Source organism: Trichechus manatus, unplaced genomic scaffold (assembly GCF_000243295.1).
Source record: "Trichechus manatus latirostris isolate Lorelei unplaced genomic scaffold, TriManLat1.0 scaffold00004, whole genome shotgun sequence".
Lineage (NCBI taxonomy): Eukaryota > Metazoa > Chordata > Mammalia > Sirenia > Trichechidae > Trichechus > Trichechus manatus.
Window position 1 is genome coordinate 22,027,469 of NW_004443940.1, and position 10,668 is coordinate 22,038,136.

Consider the following 10,668-nt stretch of genomic DNA (forward strand, 5'->3'; position numbering starts at 1 on the left):
GGGATTTTCCCTTCTTTTTACCCCTTGCTCTGCAGTAACTTGGAAATCACATGCTTGGGTAGGGAGGAGACTGTGGAGGATTATTTCTGATTCCCCTTTACCTGAGTGTGATGGTTTATGTTATGTGTCAAATTGGCTAGCTATGATTTCAGTGGTTTGGCAGATACTTGACTGGTTGCTCTTCTATTATGTAATATAACATAATCACCTTCCATGATATGATCAGCCAATCAGTTGAAAGGGAAATTTCCTTGAGGGTGTTGTCTGTCTTTAGTATATAAATGGATGTTCTGTCAAAGCTCATTCTCTCTCGACCCTGCACTCTTCTTGTTGCCTGTCCTCTGGTTCCTGGGACATAAGCCTGCAGAAGTCTCTGACCTGCCACCTGACCTGCAGATTTTGGATTTGCCAGCCCCATAATCCCATGAGCTAGCAGATGTCTCTAGCCTGCCTCCTGACCTACAGATTTGGGACTTGCTAGCCCTCACAGTTGCATGAGTCATTTCCTTGAAGTAAGTCTCTTTATATTTATGTATATAAAAACCCACCGCAGTCCAGTCAATTCCAACTCATAGCAACCCCATAGTATTTCCAAGGCTTTAAATCTCTACGGAAGCAGACTGCCACATCTTCCTCCCACAGAGCTGCTGGTAGTTTCGAACTACTGACCTTTCAGTTAGCAGTCGATCTCTTTAACCACTTTACCACCAAGTCTCCTTAAAAAAAAAATATATATATATATATATATTTCCCGTTAGACTCCCCACCTGTCTTTCTCACCCAGCAGAGACTCTGATTTTGCCTGGATCCATGAACAATCCCTCTGGCAGCGTTCTTTGACCATAACCTTATAATACCTGATGATTATGTCAGCTCTTTGATGCATTTAAAAGGATTTTCTTTAATATTTTATCCAGGTTTTAGTTGTCTTCTGTGGAATGGTTGTTTTGAAGAGCTTAGTCAACCATTCCTGGAAATAGATGTCTCCCTGAGACTCTTTAGTTGAGGTTAATGGCACACATTAAACAGAAGGTCCTTGAGACACATTTTTTCCTGTGAATATTTGTGAGCACCTTTTCCTCTAAACACTAAGTGAATCTGAAGTTATGAGGTTTGATTTTAAACTACCCACTATCCTGAGGAATAAGAGTCAAGTTAGTTGCTTGATTTTGATACTCACTGCCTTGTGTAGGAGGGCAGGGGACAGGGGTTCAGGGAACATAAAAACCAAAGCTTTAATTTATATTCAAAGGACACATAAAAATAATTCTAAATATTAAGAATTTAATTAAAAAACCCGTTGCTAAAGGGGGTAGGGAGCCAGGAGAGGTAGGCGGGTGGGAGGCAGCGGTAGCGGGTGGCCATCGTTCGGCGGGAGTTGCGCCGAGGGCCCGCGCGGCGCTCCCCGCACCTCCTCGCGCGCCTCACCGACTCCGGGGGAGCGGCCGGGCGGGGAAAGGCGGACAGGGGTCTCCCCGAGGCCGCGCGCCCGGAGCTGCCCGCTGGGAGCTAGCAGCGGCGGGAGAGGGGAGCGGCGCCCGGAGTAGGTGGGCGCGAGGAGGGAGGCGGGGAGCGGCGGGGAAGGGGGTCATTCCGCCATGGACGACAAGGCGTTCACCGAGGAGCTGGACCAGTGGGTCGAGCAGCTGAACGAGTGTAAACAGCTTAACGAGAACCAAGTGCGGACCCTATGCGAAAAGGCTAAGGAAATTTTAACAAAAGAATCAAACGTGCAGGAGGTTCGTTGTCCTGTTACTGTTGGTGGAGATGTTCAGGGTCAATTCCATGATCTTATGGAACTCTTTAGAATGGGTGGCAAATCGCCAGATACAAACTATCTGTTCATGGGCGACTATGTAGACAGAGGTTATTATTCAGTGGAGACTGTGACTCTTCTTGTGGCATTAAAGATGCGTTATCCAGAACGCATTACAATATTGAGAGGAAACCATGAAAGCCGACAGATTACCCAAGCATATGGCTTTTATGATGAATGCCTACGGAAGTATGGAAATGCCAATGTTTGGAAATATTTTACAGATCTGTTTGATTATCTTCCACTTACAGCTCTGGTAGATGGACAGACATTCTGCCTCCATGGTGGCCTCTCTCCATCCATAGATACACTGGATCATATAAGAGCCCTGGATCGTTTACAAGAAGTTCCACATGAGGGCCCAATGTGTGATCTGTTGTGGTCAGATCCAGATGATCGTGGTGGGTGGGGTATATCTCCACGTGGTGCTGGCTATACGTTTGGACAAGACATTTCTGAAACATTTAACCATGCCAATGGTCTCACACTGGTTTCTCGTGCTCACCAACTTGTAATGGAGGGATGTAATTGGTGCCATGATCGGAATGCGGTTACCACTTTCAGTGCACCCGATTACTGTTACCGCTGCGGGAACCAGGCTGCTATCATGGAACTAGATGACACTTTAAAATATTCCTTCCTTCAGTTTGACCCAGCGCCTCATGTGGAGAGCCTCATGTTACCCGGCGCACCCCTGACTACTTCCTGTGAATTGCTCCAGGGAAAACCTGCCTTTCTATGTGGAAGTATACCTGGATTTTTAAGATACATATATATTTAAAAACAGAAAAAGCAACAGTAATCGATGCGTTTGTGTAACAAATTGGGATCTGTCTTGGCATTAAACCGCATCATGGACCAAAATGTGCCATACTAATGATGAACATTTAGCACAGTTCAGACTGAAATTCAGTACAGCACTATGTTCTAGATCAGTCAGTCTAACAGTTTGCCTGCTGTATTTGTAATAACCATTTTCCTCTGGACTGTTCAAACAAAAAAGGTAACTAATCCTTCATCTCCTTTTGCACTTAGTTGAGATTTTAGTTATAGTGTTTAACTGGCATGAATTAATAAAGTTGGAATTTTATTTTTAAGGAAAATTCACAAGCTAACTTCCACTGAATCCATTATCATTTATTTTATTGAAATGTATAATTAACTGAGGAAAAGATTCTTCTTGGGAGTATGTTGTCATAACATTTAAAGAGATTTCCCTTCATTTAAACTAAATTACTATTTTATGTTGATCTGCATATTTCTGTATATTTGTCATGATAGTGCTTGCTTGGTGTACTGAGCAAATAAATTCCATCTTAAACAACAACAACAACAAAAAAACCCGTTGCTGTTGAGTCGATTTTGACTCATAGCGACCCAATAGAAGAGAGTAGAACTGCCCCATAGGGTTTCCAAGGAGCAGCTGGTGGATTTAAACTGCTGACCGTTTGGTTAGCAGCCAAGCCGAATACTATATGCCAAACCCAATGCCTTTGAGTTGATTCTGACTCATGGCGACCCTACAGGACAGAGTAGTACTGCCACCATAGAGTTTCCAAGGCTGTAATCTTTATGGAAGCAGACTGCCACATCTTTCTTCCATGGAGCAGCTGGTATGTTCCAACAGCCGACCTGTTGGTTAACAGCCCAGGGCTTAATCACTGCACCACCAGGGCTCCTTAAATACTATATACCATGTACTATATATAATAATCCATTATACGTAATAGCCTCACATATTCAGGGCTTCACTTGGTGACATTTCAAGGCATTTCTAGTAAACACAATATAGAATTCAATATTGGGTCAAAACTTTGATTAATAATGCCTACGTTGGAGCTGAATACACAGGTATTATGTGGATAATCGAGGCCAAAAATGGCGTTGGCGTTTACTTTATGCAGAGTTTAAGTAGAAAACTGTGGAACATCAAGCATCCAAACCTATGTGAAATATAAAATATATATTTATATATTTAAAAATATATAAAAATAGAAATATATAACATATTTCAAATATAAACATAATCTATAATAATGTAAATACAAACTATGTAAGAATATAAAAATAAAAAATTCTCTACTTAATAAAGACTTCACTAAACGCAAATGTGGTATCTTGGATTGGATCCTGGAACAGAAGAAGGATATTAGTGGAAACACTTGAAATTGAAAGAAAGCCTAGAGTTTAATTACTAGTAAGTAAACACCAGTGTTGGTTTCTTGGTTGTGACAAATGTACCATGGTAATGTTTGTGGTTGTTGTTGTTAGGTGCCATCGAGTCGGTTCTGACACATAGGACCCTACGTACAACAGAATGAAACACTGCCTGGTCCTGCGCCATCCTCACAATCATTGCTGTTTGAGCCCATTGTTGCAGCCACTGTGTCAATCCATCTCGTTGAGGGTCTTCCTCTTTTCTGCTCACCCTTTACTTTACCAAGTATGATGTCCTTCTGCTGGGACAGATTCCTCCTGGTAATGTCTAAAGTACATGAGACAAAGTCTTGCCATCCTCCCTTCTATGGAGCATTCTGGCTGTACTTCTTCCAAGACAGATTTGTTTATTCTTCTGGCAGTCCGCGGTCTATTCAATATTCACCAACACCATAATTCAAAGGCATCAATTCTTCTTCAGTTATGGTAATGTAAGATGTTAATAATAGGAGAAACTGGGTGAGGGGTATATGGGAACTCTGCAACTTTTCTACAAATCTAAAATTATCTCAAAATAAAAAATTTATTTAAAAAATCATTAATAGAATTTACATCAAAGAAATATGGGGTTGTAACAACTATCAGATCTCTAAAGTCATTCTCAGCTCTTTAATTCCATGATTTTGTTTCCATGAAAGAGGGAAAAAAATTAAATTGGATTTACATGAAACGTTTTATTTTTATAAATGGAAGAACTTGATTAAAAATAGCTTGTTTTTAAACTTTGGTTTTTATTGAACTTTAGCAATACTTACTTTAATATCTGAAATATTACGTTGTTGACCACTGATTTAAAAAAAAATCTTTTTTAGAGTACCTGAAAGCTAGAATAGTTATCACCTATGGCAGAGACATGTTTCAGTTTTCTAGAAGCATGTTTTGATTAAAAATCTTCTCTGGCATCCTGATCAAATGCATCAGTGGATTTTCTACCCTTAGTTATTCTTGTCCCCAAGGGCCCTGGGTTTTGAAAGATATTAGAAACAGAGACTCTAGGAGCTGGAAAGTCCTTAAAAATCAACCTTTCTAAAAATGTAGGACAAAATTCTAACTTACAAAAAAAGACCAGACTTACTGGTCTGACAGAGACTGGGGAAGCCCTGAGAGTACGGCTGCCGGAAACCCTTACAGCTCAGTACTGAAGTCACTACTGAGGTTCACCCTTCAGCCAAAGATTAGACAGGCCCATAGAACAATACTAGACTAAATGGTCACACCACCCCAGGAGCAAGGTTGGGAAGGCAGGAGAGGACAGGAAAGCTGGTAAGGGGGAACCCAAAGTCGAGAAGGGGAGAGTGTTGACACGTCATGGGGTTGGCAACCAATGTCGCAAAACAATACATGTATTGATTGTTTGAGAAAATAATTTGCTCTGTAAACCTTCAGCTAAAGCACAATTAAAAAAAATATATACTATTTTACTTTATTGGAACCTTTAAAATTAGATAGTATAAGAATTATATTTTGATTTAAATAAAAGGTCCAGCATTAGTTATATCATCTTTAAAGTTTGACATGGATGGATGTTTAAAACAATAGATCATTCCTGTTATGAACTGTTATTAAAAAATCTATGAGTAACCTAATTAAAAGAAAGAAATGATTCAGGAGCAGCCACACACACACACACACACACACACACAAAATCAGCCTCCCTAGTTCTAATCAAAATGAGGAAACTGAGGCTCAGGGAGGTCAGATGATCTTCCCAAGGTCTCTCAGTTATTACTGCCTTGAACACAGTTCCCAGTTATCACCCTAGACCCCTTCTTTTGGAAACTGCACTCCCTGCCCTGCCCCAAACCATAAGGCCATAGGAGAAGCTTCCCAGAAAATGCTTTTTTTTCCCCCCCATTAGAACAACACACGTTTATTCTCTTATAGTTTTGGAGGTCAGAGACAGAAATAGGTCTCTCTGGACTAAAATCAAGGTGTCAGTAGGTCTGAGTTCCTTCTGGCAGCTGTAGGGGAGAATCCGTTTCCTTGCTTTCTCCAGCTTCTAGAGGCCACCCGCATTCTTTGGCTTGTGAGCTTTTCCTCCATCTTCAAAGCCAGGAATGGTGGGCCGAGTACTTCTCATGCTCCCACCTCTCTGGTTCTCCCTCTTCTGCTTTTTGTGTGTGTGTGTGAAAATATACACAGTCATACACTATTTCAACAATTTCTACATGTACAACTCATGACATTGATTACACTCTTCAAGCTGTACAAACATTCTCACCATCGTTCTCCAAATTGTTCCACCACCATTGACTTAAACTCACTGCCCCCAAAGCTTCTCATCTAACATTTTGAGTTGCTGTTGTCAATTTGATCTCACACAGATATCCAGAAAATGCTTTTGAACATTGAGACTCCATCCCTCACTGCCCTTAATTGAACCAAAATGGGCCAGTCAGTCCCTTAGTAAGAATCTGAAGCTTCGGCAGAGAGACTGTCTTTCCTACTCTCTCTGTCTGTAGCTGGCTTTGAAACCTAGAAATTCAGGAGCAGACACAACCATGCCTTCCCTCGTGGCTGGAGGAGCAGAGACCTCTTTCTGCAGTGGGAAAAGAATCCAGACAGCACAGGGAGGAGCAAAGACCAGGGACAAGAGTCCAGACTTTGCCCTAGGCTTGACTGACCCTGCCTTAGGTAGGGTTCGGGACTCATGCTGGTATATCCACCTGACGCAGTTTTCATTTTAATGCAAGCTTGCTCCAGTTGGCTTCTATTACTTATACCCAACCCTAACCTGAGAAATGACAGAGCCACAAGCAGAATCCTGGTTATGACTCCCACGGTTATTGTTATGCTAAGGTAAGGCGACAGGCAAGTGGACTTTATGTTTGCCCTCCTCACAGGGACATGTGTACCCACTAAACTTCAGATGTGGTGCAGTGCTTTGTGTGCTCTGTGTGTGTGTGTGTGTGTGTGTGTATGCATGTATGTTTATAATTCAGTTTCCCCTCTTTGCAATGACTATAAGATGTCCCTCTCTTTGTGTAACCTAGATTCCTGAGGAGGGATGAGAATCACCATCAGCACAAAGCTGGTTCCTGTGAGGTGGAATCAACATATTTCCATGCTCCACTTTTGCACCATTTCTGACTCCCTTTCCCTCCCCGATAGCACTCTCTACTCCTCTGCTGGGTTTGATAATTCATTGCAATGGTCACATAGATCTCACTGAGCATACTCAAGATTATGCGGTATATTAGGGAAGTAACAGGCTACAACTCAGGATCAGGATCAACTTCGTCAAGTAGTAGGATAACAACTCAGGAGACAGGATACAGTTCATCAGTCAGGACAGTTTCCAACCAAGACAGCTCTCAGCTTCTTCTCAGCCATGCCCACAGGCAGGGAGCCCTTCCCTTGGCTGCAGCTGTGACTTCTTTTGGTTGTGCCAGCCGATGGTCCTTCTCTCAGCCTCTGCCATGCTTGGGCAAGTGTTGCAGCTCTTTAGCTCCACCAGGGAGCCTCCTGCCCGAAGGTACTCAGCTCTCTTTTTCTCTCTCCCCGTGGGCCAGCAAGCCCACCGTGCCATCTCATGCTGGCCTCCTGGTTCCCACCGCTAGTACTACTGCCACTGTTTCTCTGCCACTGGCTCTGGCATGCTTGCTGCTACTTCTTGCCATCTGCAGCATTACAGCTCTCTTTTCTGAGTCTAGGAGGTTTTCAGTGCAGGTAACCCAGGTCCAAAGGACATACTCTGCTCCAGACTCTTCTTGATGGTAGTGAGAGTCCCCCCTCAACTTCTGTGTGATTGGCCCTTATATTCAATTTCAAAGCATGGCCCTCTCAGCTGGGCTACAAACTGACCAATCCCCTCAAGGTCACTTAATCCTTATTGGATGGTTGGATGCACCCTATTTACATAATAAGGAGCCCTGGTGGCACAGTGGTTAAGCGATTGACTGCTAACCAAAAGGTTGGCGGTTTGAACCCATCAGCCGCTCCATGGGAGAAAGATGTGGCAGTCTGCTTCTGTAAAGGTTTACAGCCTTGGAAACTCTATAGGGCAGTTCTACTCTATCCTATAAGGTTGCTATGACTCAGAATGGACTCAATGGCAATGGATTTGTTTTTTGTTTTGTTTTGTTTTATTTACATAGCAAACTGACCAGTCCCTGCAAGGTGCATAAAATAGACAAATCACAAGGCAGGCTGTGGCTCAACCAATTATTTTTTGCAGAATTATAAACCCAAGGCCAAAAAGGCCATGTAAGAGAAACCCATTGCATTGCACCTTGCCTCCTCCTGGGACGACTCCTTCCCTCCCTGTCTGTCCCTTCCTCAGCTTGGAATTTTCCTTCCCTAATTCTTTCCATTTACCTCTCAGTTCTCTTAGGAAGAAGACCTAGAATTTTTCTTTTTCATATTTTATTTATCTAAAAAACACCTACCAAGTCATCACAGGCACATTTCTGGCCTCCATGGAGTTAGTATCTAGAAGGCAGAACAGACAAATTCTCAGGTACTTATAGCTGGGTGTGGCAAGTGCTATAGGGGGGGCTTACAGGGTGTCATGGATTGAATTGTGTCCGCCAAAAATACTTGTCAACTTAGCTAGGTCATGATTCCCAGTATTGTATAATTGTGTACCGTTTTGTAATCTGATGTGATTTCCTTATGTGTTCTAAATTCAATCACTGTGATCTAATAAGATGGATTAGCGGCAGTGTTACTGATGAGGTATACAAGACTGAATAGTGTCTTAAGCCAATCTATTTTGATATATAAAAGAGAGAAGCAAGCAGAGACACCTGGGAACCTCATACCACCAAGAAGGCAGTGGCCGGAGCAGAGCGCGTCCTTTGGACCTGAGGTTCCTGTGCAGAGAAGCTCCCAGACCAAGGAATGACATCACAAGGACCTTCCTCCGGAGCTGACAGAGAGAGAAAGCCTTCCCTGGAGTTGATGCCTTGAATTTGGACTTGCAGCCTACTAGACTGTGACAGAATAAATTTTTCTTTGCTAAAGCCATTTGCTTGTGGTATTTCTCTTATAGCAGCACTAGATGACTAAGACAAAGGGCATTCTTGAGCACATCAGGAAGGACACATAGCCCTGATGAGTGGATCGGGGAAGGCACTAGCTTCCAACTCACAAACTTCCAAACTCACAAAACAAGTTTTTGAAGTAAAGTTAGTAACAACAAAACCTGGTACAATTCTTATGTACCCAGGCATTACTTTAGAAAAATAATTATAAAAATAAAAAGTACATATGGTACAATAATTCGTTCTAGTCAAGATTCTCGGGGAATTTTCTTCGTTTGAATTTTATCTCCCTTATTTTATGAGATAAGCTCATGGCAATAGTTGCTTCTGAATTAAATAGATTAAAACTGTGATCATAGCTTTAAGAGAGAGGAAAGCAATCTTCTTTAATGTGATAATTGATTAATAGGCCCATAATGATACCTTCATTTGCACTGGCTTTTAAAAAATATCATCTATGTAGGGGGTGAGGAGGGGGTTGTTTATGTTTGGCTCCAAAAATACTGACAAACATGAAGAAAATAGAAGTCATCCATCATCTTCTCTTGTCAGTGAGGTGTCCCAGGAACCTGGACAGGAGAATGAGACAACTGCCCTCCAGCTACTCAGCACTCAATCCTTCCAGCTGCCCTCAGTTCTGACCTCAGCGTCACCAACAGCCTTCTCATACTTTAGCTTCCGGTGGCATGGGACTACCCAGAGTTCACGTTTGGTCACCCAGATCTAATACCTTACGGTTTCCTGGGAGAGAAAATTGCAAATTAATAAATCAGGAATCTAGGGGCTGCCTCAGCCTCTTGGATGTGGTCTGTTTCTCACGGCTCAACCTTCCTGGGCTCTGACACGACTACTTCCTTGGGCCTCCCAAGAAGAAGATTAGAACTGAGCCCAGGAGTCCTGGTGGGGCAGCCCAGGAGTCCTGTCCACGCTGTCAGGCCCTCGCTTCCACTCTTCTCTCTATGGCTTTCTACACTCTCCACAAGGAGACAGTTGCCATCAATGCACTTCCATCCAGATTTTTCTACACATTTTTAAACCTATTTGAGATAGGTTTAAACTAGTTAAATTGGTATGTGTCTTGCTCTTTCCAGTTAATTTTTTATCGCAAATATTTCCTCATTAATAACCCTTGAAAATATTATGTTTAATGGAAAGACTGCATAATTTTCCATACCATTTCCCTAAATTGTTTACCTACCAGTTTCCCTTCATTATTTCCAATTTTTCCCTTTTATGAGTAATTCTCTGATGTATAAAAATCTTTGTCAGTGTTTTCACGTTATTCCCTCAAGAGAGAGTGCGAGGAGCTACTGGTTAACTGACTTTTCTGGTCCTGGAAAGGTCTGATCTTGTTAAGACCATGTAAAGGACCAAAAGTTAGCTTGAGACTTGGTGGGTCAGACAAAATCCAAATTGGTGGTGATTTTTCTGGTTCATTAGAGGTATGCCTTATTCTTCCAGATCCTCTACTACAGGGCCTTATCATCAAGTCAAATCAAACAGCAAATGGTTGGTTAATCAGTTAACAGTAAACATAGATGAGTCATAGACAAATTGTTGAGACCCCTTATTTGGGTTCATTTTATTTGACTGTGCGCATCAGTAATAGGTCCTTAAAACCAATAAATATCCACATTATTTTTAAAAAAT

General features: G+C 42.1%; 1 pseudogene; it reads left to right on the top strand.

Moving 5' to 3' along the window:
- Positions 1-1,551: 1,551 nt before the first annotated feature.
- On the top strand, positions 1,552-2,527 carry LOC101352071 (serine/threonine-protein phosphatase 2A catalytic subunit beta isoform pseudogene; annotated as a pseudogene).
- Positions 2,528-10,668: the final 8,141 nt, after the last annotated feature.